Here is a 20,616-nt window from a genome sequence, read left to right as displayed (position 1 = left end):
TTGAAGGCAGGCTAAAAAGCAGTTGCAAAAGTTTTTTAATAAGGACACCATTAGCAAAATAACTTTTATCTGCCTTAAAGGCAATATTCATCACGTTACCTGCCTTGCATTTGTCAAACCCTCGGTAATAGAGGCAGAGTTTGAGAGCACAGGCTTTGGAAGAAGACCTCAGTTTGAATTCCAGATCTTCTGCCACTTGATAGTTGTTTGGCCTTGGGTAACTCTTAAAATTCTCTAGGGCTGTTTCCTTATTTGTAAAATAGGGATAATATACACTTCTAGAATCATGGTTAAGATTTAATGAGATATTTTATGTAAAATGCTTGGCACTCAGTTTTAACTATTTGTTAAATTTGGTTTCTTTCATTTGGGATTAACACATTACACTAACATTGTCGGATTTTTCCTGGTTGTTTTGCTTAAAAAAAAAAAAGCCACGGGCTTCCTACGTAAGAAGAGCTGAGGTATTGCCATATGCTTTTCAGAGACTTACCTTAAGCTGACTTTTTATAACAAGCACACCAATTTTCCTTAGACTGTATGTTTATTTGGGGTGACTGTCGGCGAAATTGTTAGGGATGGGGAGAGGGTGCTTAAAATCCTACCAAAACCCCTCTTTTAGCCTAGTGACTAAACTGCCAACACGTAAAAAACAAAAAACAAACCTAAACGTCTAGACAAGGGAGAGAAAGTGCCAGATCTAACAATTTTTTTTTCAAACCAGCTTCCCTTGGTGTCCACAGGGTGCAAGCACGTGATGAGAGTACAGAGCACCAGCGAGAACTGCCTGAGATGACAGACAGATAATGGGAGGTCAGCCCTAGATGGAAATGTCACATCAGCCCTTTCCCAGGTGGCCTCCGGGGTGGTAGACTGCAGGAGATCGCATCCCTCCTCTTAGATGCCTTAAAGGCAGGCAGGCAACAGACTCTAGCGCAAAGGCCTGGCTGCAGATAAAACGCGATTAGCCCACCTGCGCCGCCCTTTCTTCCGAAGCCGGAGGGCTGGGCTCTGCGGCGGAAGGCGTGTTGACTGTCGCAGAGCCCTCTGGGAGTTGTAGTCCGCCGCGGCGGGAGGTTTGACTGCGGCGGCCGGCTTAGCGCTCTCAGAACTGCATCCCCCGCTGGCCCCCGCGGCCTAGGCCGTTGCCTTTTCCTGTTCAGGGGACAAGAACCCTTGCTGCAGCAAGTTGAGAAGTTTGGGGGAGGGGTGTCCTCCTCCCTGCCGAGCTCTCTGAGATTAAGGGCTCGGCCTGCTCAGGTAGAGGACGTTCCGGGTGTTGCAAACTCATCTCCCGGGAGGGAGCGGAGGGAAAGTGGGGACAAGGCTGCTAAGGCTGAGCTTCCGACGGAGTCGGCTGTTACCCGGGGAAGTTCTTCAGAGAAACGCCTCGGAACTGTGGCTTCTTGCGGAAGCGGTGAGGCCAAAGCCGGGGCCCGCGGAGACCGGTCTGGAGAGGCGGCGCGCGTTCCTACAGGTCTCGGGTGAGAGCAAGTCAGGGCCTCCGTCGGGGGCTGCGAAAGAACTCGAGGGGCTGTGGGAGTCGGTGTCTGCCGGACCTTAGGGAAAAGGCAGGGTTACCGTGGGTGAACACCCGAGTGAGAGGAGGAGAGAGGAGGAGAATTGGGGGAATTGCGGGAATGGGAGCGCCCTTTTCTATCCCGAGTAGGAGAGAGCTAGAGAGGGGAGGTGGGGAGGAAGCTTCATTGGTGCCTTGAGCTAGGACCGCAGATGGGGTGAGGGCTGGACAGGGAAGTCCTCGTCACACTTTTTCCCCGGCTCGACTGTGAGAGACAGTGACCACAGTAGGTGGCTTGACATCTTCCTGTCTTAGAATAATAGAGCTGGAACGGGCCTTTGAGAGCAGCCAGTCAAGCGCATTCTCTCATTTTCCAGATGAGGAAACTTGAGTCCACCGAGTTGAAGAAACTGGCTCGCTCACCACTAGGCAACCGGTTAATGGCCAGCTTGACTAAAACCTAATTTTCATGACTCTCAAGCCATGCCGTAATCTATTGCTGATTAGCAATAGATTAGCAAACTTTAGAACCTGTTTCCCCTCCTTTTATCTTTTTACTGCTTGTCATATGCAGGGTAACAGGCAGCCCCTGAAGGGAAAGGCTTTACACTTTGCAGTAGGTCAAAGAAACCCTTGTTTTAACTTGAACAAAAATCTCCTTGCCTCACAAACAACTACAAACTTCATATTAAGAATAAAGGTTGGTGGCAAGCTAAGATGTCACCTATAGCTTCTTTGCCTCGAAGAAAATAAAGTTCACCTTTCCTTTCCCACTGTATGCCCACTAGAGCTCTGAAAACATTTAGCCTTAGATTTCTTTTGTCTTAAATGCTGCATATCTGTTACATACATAAAAATAATGCTGTTTATTGTGATTTTTATAATACCCTAAATAGTTACAATAAAGGGTAAACAGCATAGGAGGATGGGAATACCTGAATTACAAATTAAAATAATGATTTATAGTATTTTTTAAGAGATACGAGCATAAAAGTAAAGAAAAAAAATTAAGATAAAAATTTCTAGCAAGCCAGCATTTTATAATACACTAAAATTTCAGTACTTGCCAGTATTCTTTTTTTTTCCTACTGCCTAAACATAACTAGAGCATTTAGTGTTCCCAGTGTGAGAGGAGAGGTTCTTTGGTGCCATTGCATTGTTCTGACTGCTAATTTCTTTATTAAAACACATTGTCGGGCTTCCCTGGTGGCGCAGTGGTTGAGAGTCCGCCTGCCGATGCAGGGGACATGGGTTCGTGCCCCGGTCCGGGAAGATCCCACATGCCGCGGAGCGGCTCGGCCCGTGAGCCATGGCCGCTGAGCCTGCGCGTCCAGAGCCTGTGCTCCGCAACGGGAGAGGCCACAACAGTGAGAGGCCCGCGAACCGCCAAAAAAAAAAAAAAAACACATTGTCTTCCAGCACTGTCAAATTTAACACCTTTTGAAGGATTTATTGATCAGATTGGAAGCATGTTCCAACTGTCACATCAGAATTTGAATATTATGGCTCCTATTGGCTCACCATTAAGCAATTCATAAGGAAGAGGTTTAGATAAAGTTTGTTACTGGACTTTATAGAAGTTACAGACTTACCTAGAAGAACATACATATACATAACTGCTTTCACCAGGCTGCCTTTTTAATGATATGGTTCCAATTGCTTTTATATTGGCATACTACAGAGGTGGGTAAACTATGACCAAATTTGGCCACTGCCAAATGTATTTACTTTTTATATGGTTTTACTGGAACACAACCATGCTTACTCATTTATATATTGTCTTTTGTGCTACAGGCAGAGTTTGAGTAGTTGCAGAGACCATATGGCTGGCAAAGCCTAAAATATTTACTATCTGGCCCTTTACAGAAAAAAAATTATCAACCCCTGGCCTGGTGAACTGAATGTAAATATAGTATCTAAAACTCTACCATTTGCAGAAGCATTAGTTAATAGTAATTTTCACTCATAAATACTTGTATGGTGGGTTCATGATCCATTTCTTTGGGCAAAAGCTAGTACCTCCTTATTGCAGATTGTTGCTAGCATCTTGGCATATGTACTATAGGTTTGCTTTTGCAAAGAATTGTCAAAGAAAGTTTCTGAACCTAGTGTGGAAAGGGCTGACATTCTTTGAGATATACTGATGCTCACAGTTAATAACTTTTAAAAATAACATTTAGGAGCTTCCTTTGGTTGTTCTCTATGTTCTTTTCATGGAGATAAATGCTTCAGCATAAGCACCAGCAAACAAGTTAATAAGCTGTTTTCATATTGAGACCCCCTACTAAAACCAATCTTAAAATAAATGATAAGGGTCTTTTTTTTTTTTTGCCGTACGCGGGCCTCTCACTGTTGTGGCCTCTCCCGTTGCAGAGCACAGGCTCTGGACGCCCAGGCTCAGCAACCATGGCTCACGGGCCTAGGTGCTCCGCGGCATGTGGGATCTTCCCAGACCCGGGGCACGAACTGTATCCCCTGCATCGGCAGGCGGACTCTCAACCACTGCGCCATCAGGGAAGCCCAAGGGTCTTATTATTAAATGACTTATCTTTGACATTAATAATCTTGCATCTGGGACTTCAATGTCTTGAAGATCAGAGGATTGAATGAAATCGAAGTGAATATATCTGTTTAAGTCATTTTTTTGTATTTAACTCCCTATATTAGTGTTAGTCTGTGGCAAATTAGTGCTTAGGAACATTTAAAATTTTACTTAATCATTGATAGCACTATTCTGTGTTACCATCTAAGTAATATTAGCTATGAAACTCCAATTCACCTCTCAACCTAATTCATCAAACTTCAGTTTATAGTTCTCAAGACTTTCAAAAAGGTATTAAATTTCCTTTGAAACAGCATTCTGGGGGAATTTGAAGTTCAGGTTACTTGACTAATTGAGGCAACTGAAAATGATCAGTTTCCTTACAGTTCTTCATATTTACTTGAATGTTAATAAATCTTTGAAAGGCACTAGGAACTTTGGACTCATTCATGATTTATTTTGAATCATTGAAATATCATCAGTTTTCTGCTTGTTTGGAATAAAAAGCTAATTTGACAATGCCACAAAATTTCAGATTTGCTCAGGACAAATACATGTATGTGATTAAACTGGAAACTTTATGTCAATTCCTGAATGTCCTTCGTATTTTCCCCAACCTTGATTATCACTTTTTGTTAAGGCTGACTGAAATCTAAGAACCTTTCTAGATTTTCCTCTTTTCTGGTTTCCTAACATTCAGTATTCATTGAAAGTATCATCTCCAGGGCATAAAAAATCCTGTTTCTAAACTCAACCACATTCTCAGTTTAGTTTAGGAACCAATACAGTGGAGAGTATTGGTTAACAAAGTAAGTCAGAAGTGTAGCCGTTTTTTTCTGCCATTGTTTAAGCAGGTATCTTTTTTCCTACTCTGACTTGGCTATTGACGTTTCCTGTGTTTCACTGCTGCTGGAAGGATTATTGCTGTCCAGGAAAATATCTAGCCTTGAGACAAAGAAGTTTGCATCAAGAGAAACAAATTCATCTAAGGTAGTTTGCTTCAAGAAAACTGTGTTGTTTTAAATTTGTAATCCAGATACTTGGGCATATATCTTCACTCTTCTAGTCCTAAACTTTGTTTTAAAGAGTTTAAGGCCATTTGTCATTCTAGGTATTACTGCTTTTTTGTTTCCGAATCTGAACAGGACCTGATTTTCAGAGGCTTCTTTTGTCTTCCAAATAGCCTGCCTCCTTTAAAGCAGACATCCCACTATAGTGGGAAATAGCATTTGGGATCAGAGTGGCCTGGTTTCATTCCCAATTGTGGCTTTATTAGTTACGTGATTTAGGACAAGTTACCTCTGAGCTTCATGGTTTTTTATTTATTTATGTTTTTTGTATCAGTAATTTGAAGGTAATACCTATTTCCCAAATCCTAAAGTATTAGATGCAATTAAACAACATGTAAACATTAGGCCAGTAGTAGGCATTCAATAAATTAATGTTAGTTCCATCTTCCACTACCTTTCTATTGACTTGTCTTTTTCTCTGAGTTTTTCTCCAAAGTGACACTGTTTTGTTCTTCAGAAATGAATTCTTTCCCTTTAGGTCTATTCTGTTTGTGACAGTTCAGTAATTCTATGAAGTTCAATTTCTTTATCTTTCTTACCTCACTGGGTTTACTCACTTTATGCTAAAGACATACATATGTCAGCTGATTTTATTCAGGCCACTAAATTAAGCCAAAATATAATTTTGCTAGTTACTTTTAAAGAACTAAATTCATAATAAAAATGATAGCTATGTTTATTGAGCACTCACTGTGGACCGGTCACATTATTATGTGCATTATCTCATTTAAGTCTCAAACCAAATTCCCTTAGGGAATTTAAGTAAGTTGCCCCAAGTCACACAGTAAATCCAGGATTTAAATCCAAGCAGTCTTATGTGAGCCATCAACCACCACATTCTACTTAATAGAATCAGAATAGGCCGTATCCCAATTTAACCATTGTGTATAATTCAAACAAATGAATACCTTCTGAAGGTGGTTTCATCAGTTTTTGTAGATTTAAGGGCAATAAGGGCTTCCCTGGTGGCGCAGTGGTTGAGAGTCCGCCTGCCGATGCAGGGGACACGGGTTCGTGCCCCGGGTCTGGGAAGATCCCACGTGCTGCGGAGCGGTTGAGCCCGTGAACCATGGCCGCTGGGCCTGCGCGTCCGGAGCCTGTGCTCCGCAACGGGAGAGGCTGCAACAGTGAGAGGCCCGCGTACCGCAAAAAAAAAAAAAAAAAAAAAAGAGCAATAAGGTTCTGCCTGCTTACCAATATTAAAAATTTTCTCTAGCATTTCTTAGCAATTCTGTTTATGCCTTTTTCCTCCCACAGTATAACAGTTTCATTAAGCTCATTTCATTAAACTTAGTTTAAGTTCACAAATAATAGTAGCAAACTCCTATATAAAGTTCAGTAGTGCTTGGAATAGTTCCAAATGTTTACACATTAATTTATAGGTTATTTTATGTGCTTTAGATTTTCTTTTATAAATTTCCCCCAAGTTCTTTAAGTTATTCTTTTTGATGAAAGGGTACTGGCTTCCTGACAGTCAACTTTTCAATTTCTAAAATATTTAATTTTTTAAATTGAGATGATATTTTTTAAACTCTCTAAAGTTAATAACTTCTCTACTATATGTTTATTTTCCAAGCTTTTAATTCCTATGCCATGTCCATCTTTATTTATTTTCCTTTTCCTTTTTTTTTCTAATTGAGATGCAGTTGATGTACAATATTACATAAGTTACAGGTGTACAAAATAGCGATTCACAATTTTTAAAGGTTATACTGCATTTATAGTTATTTTAAAATATTGGCTGTATTCCCTGTGTTGTACAATATATCTTTCTAGCTTGCTTATTTATTTATTTATATGTTTTTGCGGTACGCGGACCTCTCACCGTCGTGGCCTCTCCCGTTGCGGAGCACAGGCTCCGGACGCGCGGCTCACGGGCCCAGCTGCTCCGCGGCATGTGGGATCCTCCCAGACTGGGGCACGAACCCATGTCCCCTGCATAGGCAGGCGGACTCTCAACCACTGCGCCACCAGGGAAGCCCGCTTATTTATTTTATACATAATAGTTTATAACTCTTAATTCCCTACCCATATCTTGCCCCTCCCTGCTTCCCTCTCTCCACTGGTAACCACTAGTTTGTTCTCTGTATCTGTAAGTCTGTTTCCTTTTTGTTATATTCACTAGTTTGTATTAGTTTTTAGATTCCACATATAAGTGATATCATGCAGTATTTGTCTTTGTCTGACTTATTTCACTTAGCATAATACCTTCCACGTCCATCCATGTTATTGCAAATGGCAAAATTTCATTCTTTTTTATTGCTGAGTAGTGTTGCATTATACATATACCACATCTTCTTTATCCATTCATCTGTTGATGGACACTTAGGTTACTTCCGTATCTTGGCAGTTGTAAATAATGCTACAATGAACATTGGGGTACCTGTATCTTTTTGAATTAGTGTTTTCATTTTTTTTCAGATATATACCCAGGAGTGGAATTGCTGGGTCATATGGTAGTTCTATTTTTAGTTTTTTGAGAGATTGCCATACTGTTTTCCACAGTGGTTGCACCAATTTACATTCCCCCAACAGTGTATAAGGGTTCCCTTATATGTACATCCTCACCAAGACTTGTTATTTCTTACTTTTTTGATGATAACCATTCTAATGAGTGTGAGGTGATATCTTATTGTGGTTTTGAAGTTCCCAGATGATTACTGACGTTGAGGATCTTTTCTTGTGCTTGTTGGCCATCTGTATGTCTTCTTTATAAAATGTCTATTCAGATCTGCCCATTTTTAAATTGGGTTGCTTGTTTTTTTGTTGAGTTGTATGAGCTGTTTATATATTCTGGGTATTGACCCCTTATCAGTCATATCATTAGCAAATATTTTCTCCCATTCAGTAGGTTGTCTCTTTGTTTTGTCAGTGGTTTCCTTTGTGCTGTGCAAAAGCTTTTAAGTCTGATTAGGTCCTATTTTGCTTTTATTTCCTCTGCTTTAGAATACAGGTCAAAAATATATGTTGCTGTGATTTATGGCAAAGGGTGTTCTGCCTATGTTTTCCTCTAGGAGTTTTATGGTTTCCAGTCTTACATTTAGTTCTTTAATCCATTTTTAGTTTATTTCTATATATGGTGTGAGAAAATGTTCTAATCTCATTATTTTACATGTGGCTGTCCAGTTTTCCCAGCACCACTTATTGAAGAGACTGTCTTTTCTCCATTGTATATTCTTGCCTCCTTTGACACAGATTAATTGACCGTAAGTGCATGGGTTTATTTCTGGGCTTTCTCATCCTGTTCCGTCGATCTATTTGTCTGTTTTTTGGCCAGTACCGTAGTGTTTCGAGTATTGTAGCTTTGTAGTACAGTCTGAAGTCAAGAAACATTGTTCCTCCAGCTCTGTTCTTCTTTCTCAAGATTATTTTGGCTATTCAGGGTCTTTTGTGTTTCCATACAAATTTTAAAATTAGTTGTTCTGGTTCTGTGAAAAATGCCCTTGGTATTTTTATAGGGATTGCAATAATCTGTAGATTTCCTTGGGTAGTATGGTCATTTTAACAATATTAATTCCAATCCATGAACACCGTATACCTTTCCATCTGTTTATGTTGTCTTCAATTTCTTTCATCAGTGTCTTATAATTTTCCAAGTATAGGTGTTTTGCCTTCTGAGATAGGTTTATTCCTACGTATTTTATTCTTTTTGATGCAATGGTAAATGGGATTGTTTTCTTAATTTCCCTTCTGGTAATTCATTTTTAGTGTATAGAAGTGCAACAGATTTCTGTATATTAATTTTGTATCCTGCAACTTTACTGAATTCATTGTTGAGCTCTACTACTTTTTTGGTGGCATCGTAGGATTTTCTATGTGTAGTGTTACCTTTTTACTTCCTTTCCAATTTGGAATCCTTTTATTTCTATTTCTTGCCTGATTGCTGTGGCTAGGACTTCCAATATTATGTTGAATAAAATTGGCAAGAGTGGGCATCCTTGAGTTGTTGCTGATCTTAGATACCCACCTTAATTTAAAATGTATTTTTCATTGATATTTTATATAGAATGTTTTTACTCATTACATCCAGGAGATACTTTTTTCAAGTTATTTAGTGAAATTGACAGTTTTAGACTAAGGATATTTAATAGGACTGTCAATCCTAGTCTTGTAAATTAGTGGGTCAAAGTACTCTTAATTCTGCCTTTAGTTTTAAATAAGACCAAAGAAGTCAACTGAATTATTAATCAGTTTTATTACATTAAAAAAGGAACTGAAAAATCAGGCTTCTGTTTTTGCATATCAACTAACTGTTCTGATAAAACTACTTAGCTTACTCACAGTTCCTTTTATCTTAGTGAGATTTTAGTAACAATTACTATTGAGCAGTGTATACTTTATATTCAAGATCATTTCTGATGCTCCACATTTGAATATATATGTTATATGGCTCTATGTTTCAAATAGTCAACTAAACTTTTTACCTTAAAAGAATAAATCTTGCACTGATCTATTACAGAGCTAATTTGGGAGCCACGACTAGCAAGTGGTGTAGATATGAGCTAAAAGTGAAATGAAGAACAGAAAATCATAATCGTTTATTAGCATCCTGCTTGGTTTTATTATTTAAGTGATTTAGGACAAATTACCTGACTCCTTGACTTCATAAATTATATTTTTTAAGTTTGTTGAGGATAGGGACCATGACTTTTTTTTTTTTTCTGTTTTTCTCAGTACCCCAGTACCTTGTAGAGGCTCATTGAGAACTTGTTGGATGAATATATTGTTCAGAGTTTACCATTACTCAGTATTTTAGTTGTCTCATCTTAGAATAGATCATCATTTTTATGTTCATACTCTTTATAAGATACAGAAATAAGGCCCTTCTTGATTGGAAATGGTAATACAGTAGACCTTGAACAACACAGGTTTGAACTGTTCAGATCCACTTATATGTGGATTTTTTTCAATATTATGTACTACAGTACTACACCATCCATGATTGGTTGAATCTACAGATGCAGAATTGCAGATACTTGACTGTCAAGTTATACACCAATTTTCAACTGTGCAGAGGCACAGTTAACTCCCTCATTGTTGAAGGGTCAACTGTATATGATTTTGCCTTTTTTGAAAAGTTACTGTTAAAATTACTATTATTACCTTATAAGGTAATACTTTAACATTTTTATTTAACATTATTTATCTTCAGTAGAACTAAGTTAATGAGAGCTTTGGCTTAATTGTTGAACAGAAACACAGAAGAGCAGAATAGGGAAATGGAAAGGAAAGAAACAGAAAAGAAAACACATGCTGGGGAATAGAACATGTTACCAACATCTCTATCACATAATAGTGGCATGTTGGCAATATTTGCTTAGCTCTTTGTTACTAAGAAGAATTTTTCATTTAAAAAAATAGGAAAAAACTCAAGAGGCTGCATATGTTTTTAAAAAAAGTATTTTTATTTGATTTTTTTTTTTTTTTTTTGCGATACGCGGGCCTCTCAGTGTTGTGGCCTCTCCCGTTGCGGAGCACAGGCTCTGGACACCCAGGCTCAGCAGCCATGGATCACGGGCCTAGCCTCTCCGCGGCATGTGGGATCTTCCCGGACCGGGGCACGAACCCGTGTACCCTGCATCGACAGGTGGACTCTCAACCATTGCTCCACCAGGGAAGCCCTATTTGATTTTTGAAAGGAATAATAATACATTTGAACATTTATTTTCCCGTTACAAAGTACTAAGTATAATATGCATCATGTCATTTAATTCTCAAACACCCCAGTGAAGAGGATGTTATTATTTCCATTTTGCAAATGGGAAAATAGTCTCGTGGAGGTTAAATGGTTAGTCTTAAATTACACAGGTAGTGAGTGGCAAATATAGGACTCTCCCTCAGAAACCCCATTTTCTTTCTACTTTGCCGTAAATGCTACAATTAGAAAAATAAGATCAGTGGACATTAAACTCCATTAAACAAATACAGCAATAATAAAACTATACTTGTTGAGTAGTCTGGGCTGTAACAAGAAAGAGAAGTAAAAGTGAAAGATAAAAGAAAGGAGGAAAGGCCAAAGAGCAGGAAAAACAGCACAGCATAGTGGCAAAGAATACAGGCTCTGGACTTAAACTGTGTAGGCTTGAATTTGAACTCTGCCACTTACTAACTTTGTAGTCAATTACTTCTCCATGCTTTGTATCCTTTTCTATAAAGTGAAGGTAATAATAGTAACTTACAGGTTGAGGATAAAAGGTAAAAGCACTTGGTTTTGTGTTAAAATCTGTTTACTTCATCTTATGGAGTTCCCTTTTTTTTTTTAATAATTGTGAAATACAACATCCTACAAAAAAGTGCATCGAACATACGTATATTGAATAATTATGAAGCAAATGGCCATGTAACCACAATCAAGTTAAAGAAATAGAATACTGCCATTACCATATAAGGTCCCTTCCTATCTTTCCCTAACACAGCCTCCTATTTTCCCCCTTAGGGCAGATTTCTCAGTCTCAGGACATTTTTGGCTAGGTAATTGTTTGTTGTAGGAAGCTAACCTGTGCATTGTAGGATCTTTAGCAGCATCCCTAGTCTCTACCTACTGGGTGCTAATAGCACTTCCCTCAGTTGTAACAACCAACTGGGTGAGGCCAAATTCCTTATTATACCACTCTACAACTCTCTACCTGCTTGTGTGGCAAGTAAACTTTAAGGGTACAAACAGAGAGCTCCACTGTAGAAATCTTGGTAACAAATGATGGTAGTCAGAGTCTGGATATATTTGAAAGAAAGCCAACAAGATTTCCTAACGGATTGAATGTAGACTGAGAAAAAGAAGTTATGAGTGATTCCAAGAATTTTAGCTTGCGCAACTAGAAGGATGGAAATACCATTAACTGAAATCAGGAAAACAATGCATGGGGTAGCTTTTCAGGAAAAAGTCAGAAGTTCAGTTTTTGACAGGTTTCACTTGTCTATTATATCCAAGTAAAGATGTTAAGTTGGATATATACATATACCAAATCATTATGTTGTGCATATAAAACTAGTATAATGTTATATGTCAATTATATCTCAATTTTTAAAAAGATGTTAAGTTGGTAGTTGGATATGCAAGTCTGAAATTTAGGAGAGAAGTTTTGGCTAGAAATATAATGTGAAATTTGTCATTATCTAGATCAGTAGAACTTTCTACAATGATGGAAATGTTTTATACCTACACTGTGCAATATGGTAGCCACTAGCCACATGTGGCTAGAGTGACTCAGGTACTGAATTTTTTTAAATTTAATTTTAATTAGTATAAATTTAAGTAATCACTTGTGACTAGTGGCTACTGTATTGTATAACACAAGTGACAATATTAAAACCATGAGATTGGAGAACATTACCTAAAAATTGAGGTAAATAGAGAAGAGTACAAAGACTGACCCTTGAGACTACAATTTTTTTTTTTAATAAATGTATTTATTTTTGGCTGTGTTGGGCCTCTGCTGCTGCATGCGGGCCCTCTCTAGTTGTGGCAAGCAGGGGCCACCCCTCATTGCGGTGCACAGGCTTCTCATTGCGGTGGCCTCTCCTGCTGCAGAGCATGGGCTCTAGGTGTGCAGGCCTCAGCAATTGTGGCACGCGGGCTCAGCAGTTGTGGCTCGCAGGCTCCAGAGTGCAGTCCCAGCAGTTGTGGCGCACGGGCTCAGCCGCTCTGTGGAATGTGGGATCCTCCCAGGCCAGGGATCGAACCCATGTCCCCTGCATTGGCAGGCAGATTCCTTAACCACTGTGCCACCCAGGGAAGCCCGAGACTCTACAATTTTAAGGGAGACAAGGAGCTAACAGTGAGCAAAGGAGACAGAAAAGGAGGAGGGACCAGACAGATATAGAAAAAACCTGAAGCCCTGTTGAATCAGTTTATTAAGGAAGAGAGTGATTCTTTGTGGCAAATATTTCTGATAAGGCAAGCAAGTTAAAGACTGAGAAATTGAGTTTACCAGTATGGAGGGCATTGGTCTAATAAGAGTAGGTTTTGTGTAGTGATGGGGAAGATAGCCTGATTAGCATGGGTTTAAGAAAGAATGGGAGGATCTTATCTATTTTATGCTTTCTATTTGTCCTACTTCTTTTACATTTTTTTCTCCTTTCTTACCTTTCTTTAAGTCATTTATTTTTTAACATTCTCCTTTCTCCCTCTCCTAGATTATAAGTTATATATTGTTTTCTATTATGTTAGTAGTTACCTTTAAAATTACACCATACATCACATCAAAGTGTAATGTTGATCTGGACAATACAAGGGCTTTAGAACACTTTAATTCCAAGAACTTCACTTGATCTTTTCCCCCTTTGGTCTGGAATTTTAATTTTTTTTTCCAACTCTGTAACATATTGTTTATTGATTCTGCTTGAATTCATTAAACTTCTTGAATCTGCAGATCATTATCTTTTACGAATTCTCGAAAATCCTAAGCCATTATCTCTTCAATATTACCTCTGCTATCTCCTCTCTTTCCGGTTCACCAATTACATGCATGTTAGACCTTCTCATTCTATCTCTTGTCTTTTAACCTCTCTCCCACATTTTCTGCCTTTTTTTTTTCTCTCTTTGCCACTTTCTAGATAACTTCTTCTGATGTATCTTCTAGCACATTAATTTTCTCTTCAATTTCTTTAATAAAGGTTGCTAATTTTATTTATTTAGTATTATTTATAGATTTGTTTTTTAAGGTACCATTGGCTTATAAAATTGTTCATTATATTTCTACTTCTGTATACCCTACAGTGTGCTCACCACCAAAAATTTACTTTCCATCCATCACCATACAGTTGATCCCCTTTACCCTTCTCTCTGCCCCTTTCCCTCTGATAACCACTGCTCAGTATTCTCAGTATCCATGTATTTGTTTTTGTTTAGTTTGTTCATTTATTTATTTAATTTGTTTTGTTTTTTATATTCCACATATAAGTGAAATCACACAGTATTTATTTCTCTGACTTATTTCACTTAACATAATATCCTCAAGGTTCATCCATGTTGTCATAAATGGCAAGGTTTCATCTTTTTTTTATGGCTGAGTAGTGTTTCATTGTATATATATGCCACACCTTCTTTATCCATTCATTCATTATTGGGCACTTAGGTTGTTTCTGTACTTTGGAAATATTTCTTGCAATACTATTGCAAATAGTGCCGTGATGAACATAAGAGTGCATATATCTTTTTGAATTAGTGTTTCTTTGGATAAACACCAAGAAGTGGGATGGCTGGATCATATGCTACTTCCATTCTTAAATTTTTGAGGAATCTCCATACTGTTTTCCATAGTGGCTGCACCAGTTTACATTCCCACCTACAGTGTGTAAGTGTTCCCTTATATCTACATCCTCACCAACACGTGTTATTTCTTGCCTTTTTGATAATAACCATTCAAATGGGTGTGAGGTGATATCTTATTGTGGTTTTGATCCCTAATAATCCCTAATAATTGATGATGTTGAACATCTTTTCATGTGCCTTTTGGCCACCCATATGTCTTCTTTGGAAAATGTCTGTTTATCTCCTCTGCCCTTTTTTTTTTTTTGTGGTATGCAGGCCTCTCACTGTTGTGGCCTCTCCCGTTGTGGAGCACAGGCTCCAGACACGCAGGCTCAGTGGCCATGGCTCACGGGCCTAGCTGCTCCGCGGCATGTGGGATCTTCCTGGACCGGGGCACAAACCCGTGTCCCCTGCATTGGCAGGTGGACTCTCAACCACTGCGCCACCAGGGAAGCCCTATGAACATTTTAATAATGTTAATTCTTTGAATTTATGAGCACAGAATATCTTTTCAGTTATTTGTGTCTTTAAATTTATTTCTAGGTATTTTATTCTTTCTGTTGCGATTGTAAAGGCAATTATTTTCTTTTTTTTAATAAATTTATTTATTTATTTATGGCTGAGTTGGATCTTTGTGGCTCCATGCGGGCTTTCTCTAGTTGTGGCAAGCGGGGGCTACTGTTTGTTGTGGTGCGCGGACTTCTCATTGTGGTGGCTTCTCTTGTCGCGGAGCACTGGCTCTAGGTGCTTGGGCTTCAGTAGTTGTGGCTCGCGGGCTTAGTTGCTCTGCGGCATGTAGGATCTTCCTAGACCAGGGCTCAAACCTGTGTCCGCTGAATTGGCAGGCGGATCCTTAACCACTGTGCCACCAGGGAAGCCCCCAATTATTTTCTTAATTTCTCTTTCTGATAGTTCATTGTTAGTGTATGGGAACACAACAGACTTCTGAGTATTAATTTTGTATCTGCATCTTTACCAAATTTATTGATGAGTTCTAGTAGTTTTTTGGTGGTGTCCTTAGGTTTTTCTATTAATAGTATCATATCATCTGCAGACTATTAAATTTTACTTCTTCCTTTCCAATTTGGATTCCTTGTATTTCTTTTATTCCTTTTATTTCTTTTTCTTGCCTACTTGCTCTGTCTAGGACTTTGAGAAAGCACAAGGGCCGCCACCAACCAGACCCCCTGGCCCACTCCTCACACCAGGGGTGGCAGAGGACCCGGATACAGATGTGTTCAGCAGCACACACATGCTGCTGCTGCCCTCCAGCCCCAAGTTTCCCCCAGGAAAGGGATCCGTGGGACTACCCTCCAATGCCCCTGCCATCTGCACTTGCCTCTCCCCTTTCCCCATCCCAACCTGTGTGCTGGGCCCATGGCAGGGTGTGGAAGAGACGCAGTGCACCAAGGCGGGAAGTGCTACAAGGGCGCCCCCCCCTTCCCTTTCGCCGCTTCCTCTGGCGGAATGTTGCCTTTCGACCTGAGACCCCTGGCCTAGGTGGAACAGGCGCCTCCCCCGACCGACCGATGCAGGCCAGTTTGGGGACATGCATGCAAGGCCCACCACTGTTCCCATCACGTGGCCAGGGGCAGTGAGGATGGACTGAGGATGCTGCCTGCAGGGATCAGGGGAGCATCCAGGGAGGTAGGAAGAAGGAGATGGATGGATACCGTCTTTTAATACTATGTTGAATAAGCGTGGTGAGAGGGGCCATTCTTGTCTTGTTCCTGATTTAGGAGGATAGCTTTCAGTTTTTCACCATTGAGTATGTGTAGCTGCTGGATTTGTCACATATGACCTTTATTATGTTGAGGTACATTCTTTCTATACCCACTTTATTGAGAGTTTTTATCATAAATGGGTGTTGAATCTTGTCAGATACTTTTTCTGCATCCGTTGATAAGGTCATATGGTTTTTATCCTTTATTTTGTTAATGTGGTGTATCGCATTGATGGATTTGCAGATAATGAACCATCCTTGCATGCCTGGAATAAATCCCACCTGATCATGGCATATAATCTTTTTACTGTATTGATGTATTTGGTTTGCTAATATTTTGTTGAGGATTTTTTTTTTTTTTTGGTTTTGTTTAATTTTATTTATTTATTTATTTTTGGCTGTGTTGGGTCTTCATTTCTGTGCGTGGGCTTTCTCCAGCTGCGGTGAGCGGGGGCCACTCTTCATTGCGGTGCGCGGGCCTCTCACTGTCGCGGCCTCTCTTGCTGTGGAGCACAAGCTCCAGACGCGCAGGCTCAGTAGTTGTAGCTCACGGGCCTAGTTGATCCGTGGCATGTGGGATCTTCCCAGACCAGGGCTCGAACCCATGTCCCCTGCATTGGCAGGCAGATTCTCAGCCACTGTGCCACCAGGGAAGCCCCTAGTTGAGGATTTTTGTATCTATGATCATCGGAGATATTGGGCTATAATTTTTCTTTTTTTATGTTGTCTCTGTCTGATTTTGGTGTCAGGGTGATGTTAGCCTCGTAAAATGAGTTGGGAAGCATTTCCTCCTCTTCGGTATTTTGGAAGAGTTTGAGAAGGATAGTTATTAAATCTTCTTTGAATGTTTGATGGAATTCACCTGTGAAGCTGTCTGGTCCCAGACTATTGTTTTTGGAAGCTTTTTTGAGTACTATTTCAATCTCTGTACTAGTGATTGGTTTATTCAGATTTTCTGTTTCTTTGTGATTCAGTCTTGGAAGATTGTATGATTCTGAGAATTGGTCCCTTCTAGGTTGTCCAATTTGTTGGTGTATGACTGTTCATAATCTCTTATAATCCTTTTTGTTTCTATGGTATCTGTTGTTATTTCTCCTCTTTCATTTGTAGTTTTATTTATCAGCATTTTTTCCTTACTATGTCTAGCTAAAGGTTTGTTTATCTTTTCAAAGAACCTGTTCTTGGTTTCATTGATCTTTTTTATTGCCTTTTTAGTCTATTTCACTTATTTCCACTCTGATCAATATTATTTCCCTCCTACTGACTTTGGTTTTATTTGTTCTCTTTTTTCTAGTTTTTTTTAGGTGAAAGATAAAGTATTTCAGATTTTTCTTGTTTCTTAAGGTAGTTCTGTATTGCTATAAACTTCCCTCTTAGTACCACTTCTGTTGCATCCTGAAGATTTTGGTTTGATGTATTTTCATTTTCATTTATTTTCAGGTAATTTTTGATTTCTCTTTTGACTTCTTCTTTGACCCAATAGTTGTTCTGTAGCATGTTGTTTAGTCTCCATATATTTTCCAGCTTTTGTTTGTAGTTGATTTCTAGTTTCATACCATGGTGACTGGAAAATATGCTTGATATAATTTCAGTCTTGTTAAATTTATTGAGACTTATTTTGTTTCCCAACATATGGTCTATCATTTGAGAAAGTTTCATGTGCACTTGAGAAGAATGTGTATTCTGCATTTGGATGGAATGTTCTGTACAAATCTATCAAATCAACCTGGTTTAACGTTTCATTTAAGACCACTGTTTCTCAGTTGACTTCCTGTCTGAATGATCTATCCTTTGATGTAAGTGAGGTGTTAGAAGTCTCCTACTGTTATTGTGTTGCTCTCAATTTCTCCCTTTAGGTCTGTTAATAATTGTTTTATATGTTTTGGTGTTCCTATGTTAGGTGCATGTATATTAGTAACTGTGATGTCTTTTTTTTTAATTTAATTTAATTTTTTATTGAAGTATAGCACAGGGAACTATACTCAGTATTTTGTAATACCTATAAGGGAACAGAATCTGAAAAAGAATATATGTTTGTGTGTATGTGTGTGTGTGTACACACACACACGTATGTATAACTGAATCACTTTACTGTAATGTCTTCTTGATGAATTATCCCATCCAGCCACTTTGTGTCTTTGAATTGGTGAATTCAGTCCATTTACAATTAGGTGATTATTGATAGATGAAGACAGTATCGCCATTTTATGTTTTGTTTTCTGGTTACTCTACATCTCCATTATTTCTTTTTTCTTGTGTTTCCATCTACCATTTTGGTTTGGTGTTTTTCTGTGATGTTTTTCTCAGTTTCCTCTTTTTTTATGTGTCATGTCTTTGCTCTGGATTTATGTTCTGTGGTTTCCATTGGGTTTGTATAAAATTGTCATGCATAAAATAGTACGTTTTCTGCTGGTAGCATCTTTTTTTAAAATTCATTCATTTATTTATTTACTTATTTATTTTTGGCTGCACTGGGTCTTTGTTGCTGGGCATGGGCTTCCTCTAGTTGCAGTGAGCGGGGGCTACTCTTGTTGTGGTGCACGGGCTTCTCCTTGTGGTTGCTTCTCTTGTTGTGGAGCATGGGCTCTAGGCACATGGGTTTCAGTAGTTGTGGCTCACAGGCTCTAGAGCTCAGGCTCAGTAGTTGTGGCGCATGGGCTTAGTTGTTCTGAGGCAAGTGGGATCTTCCCAGACCAGGGATTGAACCCATGTCCCATGCATTGGCAGGTGGATTCTTAACCACTCTGCCACCAGGGAGGTCCCTGCTGATAGCATCTTAGCTACATTTACCTATATGGATTCTGTCCTTTTCCTCTTCCCCTTTTGTGTTTTTGTTGTCTCAAACTATCCCTTTTTATATTGTGAGTTTGTTACCAAATTGAAATTTTTTTCTATTCCCCCCCTTTACCTTTACACTATAATAAAGTGTTTACAAACCTATTCTAATAAAGAGTTGCAATTTTCTGATTTCATCTATTTATCACTTTACTCAAAATGCTGTGTACTTTTGCCTTTTAGTTTCCGGTAAAACAGCTCCTTTCAACATTTCTTGTAAGACAGGTCTAGTGTTGATGAACTCCCTCAGCTTTTGTTTATCTGGGGAAGTCTTTATTTCTCCTTCATATCTGAATGAAAACTTTGCTGGATAGGGTATTCTTGGGTGAAAGTTTTTATCTTTCATGGTATTTTGAGAATATAATCCCACTCCCTCCTGGCCTGTAGAGTTTCTGGTGAGAAATCTGCTGACAGTAAAATGGGGGTTCCTTTGTAGGTTATCATCCTTTTTCCCCTGGCTGCCCTTAAAATTTTTTCCTTGTATTGACTTTTGTTTTGTTTTGTTTTGTTTGTTTGTTTGCGGTACGCGGGCCTCTCACTGTTGTGGCCTCTCTCGTTGCGGAGCACAGGCTCCGGACGCGCAGGCTCAGCGGCCATGGCTCACGGGCCCAGCCGCTCCACGGCATGTGGGATCTTCCCGGACCGGGGCACGAACCCGTGTCCCCTGCATCGGCCGGCGGACTCTCAACCACTGCATCACCAGGGAAGCCCTGTATTGACTTTTGATGATTTTAATATAATGTGTCTCTTTGCATTGAGGTAATTAGGTGTTCTCTTAGCTTCATAGATTTGTATATCCAATTCCTTCCCCAGGTTTGGGAAGTTCTCAGCTATTATTTCTTTAAGTAAACTCTGTTCCCTTCTCTCTTCTGGGATACCCACTACCCTAATGTTGCCCTTCCTAAAAGAATCGGATAGCTCTTGTAGAATTTCCTCATTAAAAAAAAAAAATCTTATTTCTCCTTGCTCTTGTATCATTTCTAGATTTCTGTCTTCAAGCTTGCCAATTCTCTCTTCCATTTGGTCTGCTCTATTTCCATTGCTTTCTAATTCATTCTTCATCTCATTTATTGAATTCTTCAGCTCTAGAATTTCCGTTTAGGTCTTTTTTAGTTTCAATCTCTTTGTTACTTCTGTTCATTAATTTTATTCCTGAGCTCATTGAAACTGCCTTTCTACAAGAAAACTTGTAGCTTGTCGAGTGTCTTCATAACAGCTATTTTGAATTCTCTATCAATTAGATCACAATATTGCATGACTTTATGTTTGGTTTCTGGAGAATTGTCATTTTCTTTTTGTAGTGCACTGTTACTGTGGTTCATGGTGCCTGATGAGCTGTTTCTCTGCAGGCACACTTGAGCTGTTTCTCCGTAGGCACATTTAAGCTGTTTCTCCACAGGCACTTTTTTTTTTTTTTTTACATTTTTGCTTGATTATAATGAGTTAAACAGATTAGAAATTGAGGCCTTTCTTTTTCTTTCCAGTAGGTGGTGCTATAGCACAATCTTTTGGTTTTTCTTACCTGAGCCAACTCTGGTTATATTTGAGCCCTTACTCTCCATCGTCCATCACCTCTGTTAGTGGCATTACCCTGGGTCCTCATTATTGCTTCTTGTGCCTCCAGGGTTGTTGGCGCATTGCTTCTGCTACTGTCACTGGCATCATCAGCCAGGACGG

General features: G+C 39.2%; 1 protein-coding gene across 1 annotated transcript in view; it reads left to right on the top strand.

The window, feature by feature from the left end:
- Positions 1 to 1,170: 1,170 nt before the first annotated feature.
- Positions 1,171 to 20,616, top strand: part of SLC38A9 (solute carrier family 38 member 9) — a 100,408-nt gene continuing 80,962 nt past the window's right edge. Inside the window, exon 1 of the mRNA XM_065873906.1 lies at positions 1,171 to 1,260. The gene's annotated coding sequence lies outside the window, so the exon portion shown is untranslated. The remainder of the gene's footprint in view (positions 1,261 to 20,616) is intronic.

This window comes from Phocoena phocoena, chromosome 3, assembly GCF_963924675.1.
Source record: "Phocoena phocoena chromosome 3, mPhoPho1.1, whole genome shotgun sequence".
Classification (NCBI taxonomy): domain Eukaryota; kingdom Metazoa; phylum Chordata; class Mammalia; order Artiodactyla; family Phocoenidae; genus Phocoena; species Phocoena phocoena.
The sequence above is the reverse complement of the archived record's forward strand: the minus strand, read 5'-3'. Positions and strand labels throughout refer to the sequence as shown.